We start from the raw sequence: 6,395 nt of genomic DNA on the forward strand, positions 1-6,395 counted from the left end.
GGGAGGAGGGGAGGATCCTCCTGCCTGGCTGCTGGGTGGGGGAAAGAAAGGAAAAACCCAGTTAGCTTGTTGTCAGGAGAGGGTGAAGAGCTCACTCGCCCTCCTCCCAGTAAAGAGCCCTGCGCAGGCGGTGTAGCTGGCAGATTTTCTTTTTTTTTCCTCAGATCAGTTTCCAGATTGAACTGGGCAAAGCCGAGAGTCAAGTTCTGAAATTAGGCCGAGCAGAGCTTGGTCATCGAGTCTGCACAGCTTTACCGCTGGGCAAGCGTCCTGTGTCCCAGGCCCATTGATCTGGGGCTTCAGGTGCTCCCTTGGCCCCGGCAGACATCCTGCGTGCAAGTCTCAGGCCTAGAGACATAGGGTTCAGAGGCTCCTGGTCTCGCTTGATCTTAGTCAAATGGCTGGGAAGCCATGGAGCGGACAGGTGCCTCTGTAACAGCGCTGCCTGCGGGGCATGGTGCTGTCCTCGCAGTCATGGTGCAGGCGAGGAGCTGTCTGTCAGCATCTCGCCGCTTCGATTCCAGAGCACGGCAGGGCTCAGCTGCTGCCCTGTCCTTTTCCAGCAGGGCCGGAGGAGAAGGAGGATATGGGCAAGGGGGCAGCACGGCCAGGCTGGCGAGAGGGAAGGATTCCTTGGGCTCTGGAAACTACATGTGGGTTTGCCTGCACTTCCCTGTGGGTTGCCACTGAGAAAAAAGCAAAGGCGGCCTGGCCTAAATAGCTCCAGGCGTCACAGGCCCAGACAGGCAATGATGGTGCCACAGCATTTCCTCCATCGTAGGAAAGTGGGTAAATGGGCCTGTTGACCTTTTGGGTACACAGCAGCGAAGCTCCTAATCTAACTCTAGGTGTCTTCTGCAATGTTCCCAAGCTGCCCCAAAACATTTGGTGGCAGTTTTATTTTTTATATTTATTTGAGCCTGTGTTTGATTCAATGAAGTGTTTTACTGATGTCTGGATTTGTGAAGTAAAACCCATTTATTTTGTGACGTGTTCCAGTTCTGCCTGTGCCTGGATAGCAAAGAAGGGAAATACATCTGGGTCATGTATCAGGACAGCTACGGGGTGACTGTTTTTAGTTGCCTTTACAAAACTCTGTCTACAGCCAATGAAAAATCCTGCTTTAGTGGGGGAAAGGGCAAATAAGTGAACTTTCTGGAGTGTCCACTACTTTCTGTAGTAAATTTGGCTGGATACTATAGTAAGTGAAGCATCCAGTCACTTTAAATGCTCATCGCATTCAGAAACTGAATGTTTTAAAGGAAAACGTGCATAGTTTTTTTTATAGGCTGACAGTACCAGCAATTAGTTTGTGACTCATTAAATGAATTTGGTAGCATGGGTAGGTATAAGATGTTAGTTGTTAAATGGTCCCAACATCTCTTTGGACCCAGTTAAATAATCGGGTCCTAACTACTGTACTGCTGGAATTGCTTTTATGTGAAGCTGTTGTTTTAGAAAGCCCAGGCCTTAATAACTTTCTTAATACTTACTTAAAACCATCAGGTATTTATATGCACGTTTGGAGAGTGGGGGGGAGGCACTTTAATTAGAGTGGCTCTGAGAGCTGCTCTAATTAAAGCACCTGCTGCATCATGTGTGTCAGCTCCCTGTGCTGAAAAATGGTAGCAGGGGGGGTGTTAACTAATGCTTGTTAACCATGCTTTATTTAAAGCACCCTCGCTGCCATTTTTTAGTGTGGGGGTGCTGATGCATATGCCACTGGAGTCTGCTGGAGCGCAGTAATTGCCATGCTCCAGCAGGCTCAATTAATCAAGTGTGTTCTGACGCACTGCAGTTACAGTGCATTGGAGCAGCTTCGCCGCATGTATATAGGCGCCCATCAGTACCACACACTTTTTTAACTGTTTTGATAGACTTCTGTTTTGCCTACATTGGTGACAATTGTTTTGACTGAACTTTAGAACTACAGTGATACAAAAACAGCCTTTGGAAGTAATACTCAGCAGGAGTTGGGCGTACAAAATGAGTAATGATTTCTGCTCGTATTGTCTTTTTGTGGATAAACCTCTAAACCTTGGGACCTGCAAATAGTGAGAATGCCTAACGTCTTCAAATGCAGCATTTCTTATTGTTGCAGACAACTGATCAGGCTGGATACATCCACTTAATTCTGCTTGATGATCCCCACTTAGTGGCGGTGGGGGGCAGTGGAAGACACCAAGGTTCCTCCTATTTATTACCTGCAAAGAAACTTTTCTGTGTGACTCCTCATTTAAATAACAGCTTGAAAAATGCATCGGTGAACCTCTTTATTTGACGTGTAGCGGGCAGTCCATTTTTGTAGGGTTTAGCTTTTTCAAAAATATTTGTTGTGTGTCCAGTTCTGAAAATCACCTGCCAGCATTCTCAGTCTCTGTTGTTGCTTGCTTAGCAAAGATATAAGCAGCAATAATGTGAAGGTAAGACTGCTTCAGAATCTAGCGGGCAGAGGTGATACTGACAGGAGTCCTACTTGTCAGCTGCTGCTATTGCTTTTGCTGCTTGAGAACTACAGGCATCAGAGGCAGCGGAGTGGAAAGAAGAGGGCTAGGTGATAAGTCATGGGTGCTTTTGTACGACCTCATAAAACCAAGGAATTTTATAATTACAACAAAAGAAGTTAGAGACTTAGTCTGAATCAGAGACATTTACAGTCTTTAATATCAAAAGGGTGGGTTCATACACAGTTACTTGGTAACAACTTCTGGTATAAGAGTGCATCTTTCTGAATTAGCTTCATCCAAAAAGTGGATTAATCTTCACATTTGCACCTCATCGTATTTGTGAATAATTGTCATGTATAGGTAAGTCTTTACTCATAACCAACTTTGATCTTTTTCTCTTCCAAAATAAACCTTCCTTTGGTCTTAAAGAGAGACACTGAGATGGTTTTGGGACAGAATTTGCTCATATAATATAAAACAACATTTGTATAATACTAGTGAGATATTTTTGATAGTAATAGCAGTTACCATCTCAAGTAAAAGACTTAAGACATTTTGCTATAGCAGCTGGAGTGAGTTGCAAAAGACAGTGTGGGGTTTTTGAGGTCAGATTTCCTTTTCCCAGCAGTTGGGGAAATTTAGGGTATCTGCTGACCTCAGACCTGTGTGTGTGTGTGCGCGCGCGCGTGGTGTGGGGGCAGGAGGGAAGATTCCTGAACTTGTGTAAGATTTGAAGAGGTATCCTCCTGTTTAGGTGTTGGATGGTAACTACTTTTGTTTTTTCCCCCCGTCTCATGCTTTTGTTAGGGTTTGAGAGAGACCTTTTTTAAGTGTTGGCTAACACTTTTAATAAAAATTTATATACCGAACTTGGACAAGATATTCAAATATACCAATCTGGTTGAGTTATCTTAGGTTTTTCCCTAGTCTTTAATTTGATCATGGTGGATTGTGTTAAAATGTATCTGATGTTGGAAGATTTTTAGAATGATTATATATGAGGTGACACCACAACTACTTCTTTTTTAATTTCTTCGTGATTTGAAGTGGTCCTCATTTGCTGTTACTCACTCTAAGTCTCTTACTAGTTAATGATGAAAGCTAGAAATATTTAACCTTCTAGAAATTCCAGTTTCTATAGAACTAATACTTTAAAGAACCTACTTGCTGCTGTGTGTGGACAAGTGGATTTTGTGAACTTTGACACCAAGGTTTTGAAAATCAGTTGAGTGTTGCATACTTTAAAGAAACAGAAAGTGAAACAAGCTGGGAGCAATCAGTATTATGTGGGACTTATCTTTAAATGTTTAATATGAAATAACATTTGGATGCAGAAGCATCAACATCAGTCTGGGGCAAGATACCCACTAAATTTGATGGAAGTACGATCAAGCCCGTAAGTATATTCAAAATAGAAATGTATGTGCCTTAAGAGCTGCTCATATACTTTGGTGCTGTGGGTAGATGAGTGGCTACCTTAAGACCAAGTTTGATAATACAGGCTTATCAGATATTTACCAAAACTTGTTGCTTGTTTCGCAAGAGAGAGCAATTTTTGTTCGTGTCATGGAAAGCTGACGTTTGATATTGTTTTTTCTGGTGTTCTGATTTGCCCTGTGTATAAAAAGGATTTCCGTTCCTTTCTGATGGTGTCTTTTATAATGACATGTCTTAAGGATTGATTTATTTTTAGAAAGAATTTCTACCACTATCCTTTTGCTTACTTGAGATAATGAAAAGAAACATCAAGATTTTTTAGACTTTACAGCATCCACATGCGTGGCCTTGTTGTTCTGTGATGGAATTGTTTAAATCAGCCTGTTAATCTTTTACAAATGTCATTAAGAAAGCGCCCCCCCCCCCCGAGGGGATCATAACACTTTTTTTTAAAGAAAATATCAGTTTTTGTGATTCAGAATTTTTATTTCTTACAGGAATTAATATTTCTGAGAGCACACTTGCTGAATTCTCAAATCATCATCTCATTTGTTAACCTTTAGAAGTCTGAGGTAAGATTTAACAGTTTGTTACTACGGGTGCACTGATAAAGATGTTGTTTGCTGATACCAATCCAATCACTGATTTACTAGAATGCAGCCTGGCAGCTTGGAGAGTAGCATCCTGCTGGTAAGTCTTGTGGGGGAGGGGCATGGGGGGGCAGATTGAGGCCCCCCCATGGTGAGGGAGGGAGTGGGGCATGGGCAGGTGCTGCCTGGGCAGGGTGGTGAATAGGACCTCAGGGCCAGTAGCAGGACAGAGCCATGGACAGCTCATCTGGGGGGAGGGGGTGCCTCCCTGCCAATGCATGCACCCCTGAGGGAAGGTATGTGGGGCACGTATTTCCCCCCCCAGATTTGTGGGGGGGATGTGGGCAGGCTACCTGTTGTTGGCTGCAACGCCATCTTACCAGCAGGGGGTGCTGGGCCAAGGCTGTGCTTAGAGTGGGTAGTGGTGCGGCAGGCTCAGATGCATGGGGTTGGCCGCCAGTGGTGGTGCTGAGGGGTGTGGTTGGGGGTGGGGGCTGGGGGAATCTTGGGGTGACTATAGTCCCCAAGTCCCCTCCCCCCAGCACTGGTGCAGCTGAGCCCGCATCTGCTCAACGTGCAGCACTGGCCCAGTCCCTCTGCCAGGAAGAGGCTGGCGCTGGCCCTGAGCCCAGTGGGCAGCCTGCCTTGACCCTGAGCACAAACCTGGGAGGGGGAGGGGCACATGTCCCCCATGTCTCTCCCCCAGTGGTGTGCAGCTGCAGGGAGCTGCCCCTTACCCCGCTTCCCCTGGACGTGCTGCACACAGCTCCGTCCCACTTTCAGCCCTGGGGTTCCGTTCACCACCCTGGCTAGGCAGCCCCTGCCCCTCTCCCTTCCTCCATCACTGGGGCCTTGATCTGCCCCTTCCCCACACTCCTTCCCTGTGCCTCTTCTCTACCATAGGCTTAACAGCAGGATGCTGCTCTCCAAGCTCCTGGGCTGCATTCCTGTTTGCTTTCATGCTGCGACTGCGTGCATGCACGCGGTATTTATTGGTGATATTATTAGCCCAAAAAAGCCAATTGCCGATTATGTTCATTTTCCTGTTATCGGTGACAGTATGATACGCAACTAATATGTCGGTGCACCTCTATTTGTTACTTATGTACTTGTCATCTGAATTGTACTTGACCATTTCAAACATGTAAACTAAATGGTTTCACTCTTCTAAAGAGAGTGTTGTTGGAGTTAAAATACTATGGCTTCAGTTGTGGCTTTTGCATGTTTGTTTTAGCAAACAAAGTACATTAATTATAAGGGGAGACTTGTACAAAAGCAGTTACTTATTTTTTTCTGCCAAAGAAAACTGGTCAATTTATGTTATGTCAGTAAGTGAGCTTGAATATATAGCCACTTTCTAGCAGCTCTCATGTTTATAATGGAACATAATAGCATTAATATTGTAACTTTCATATCATTTTAGAATTTTTAAAAATCCGTTACATTTAAAATTTTTTTTAAAAAGTCTAATATCTGTGGTGCTTTAAATTAATACACTTGATTGCAGATATCTGAAGTTTTTCTGTATAAGTAAAACGTGTGTGTGTGTGTATGCATATACATATACGTGTGTGTAATATTCTAATATTGTAAAAGCCTCTGTCTGTCATGCTTTATTTGTGCTCTGATTGGCTGACAAAGCCAATCAGTGCGAAGAAGCATTTGGACAAGCAGTGGCAGCATGCCGCCACGATGGTGGGGACACTGGGTATGATGGAGGGGTGGGGGTGAGGCAGCGGCAATGGAGCAAATGGGGGTGGGGGGTGAGGCCAGCAGCACTGGCCCCACCCCCCTGCTCTGCTCCCTGCAGGTGGTGATGATGGAGACAGGGGTGGGTTGAGACCACTGGAGCTGGCTTTGCCCCCTTGCTGCTTGGAAGTGACTGTGGGGGGGGGGGGGGGGGGGGGGAGGGCGCCCACCC

At 45.1% G+C, this 6,395-nt stretch overlaps 1 protein-coding gene across 12 annotated transcripts in view; it reads left to right on the forward strand.

Annotated features, from left to right (window-relative positions):
• Window positions 1-6,395, forward strand: part of BCLAF1 (BCL2 associated transcription factor 1) — a 41,765-nt gene that overhangs the window by 5,303 nt on the left and 30,067 nt on the right. For all 12 annotated transcript variants that reach the window (XR_003095709.1, XR_001358594.2, XM_025212338.1 and 9 more), the window contains exon 2: window positions 4,382-4,456. The gene's annotated coding sequence lies outside the window, so the exon portion shown is untranslated. The remainder of the gene's footprint in view (window positions 1-4,381; window positions 4,457-6,395) is intronic.

Source organism: Alligator sinensis, unplaced genomic scaffold (genome assembly GCF_000455745.1).
Source record: "Alligator sinensis unplaced genomic scaffold, ASM45574v1 scaffold417_2, whole genome shotgun sequence".
In the NCBI taxonomy this organism is placed as follows: domain Eukaryota; kingdom Metazoa; phylum Chordata; order Crocodylia; family Alligatoridae; genus Alligator; species Alligator sinensis.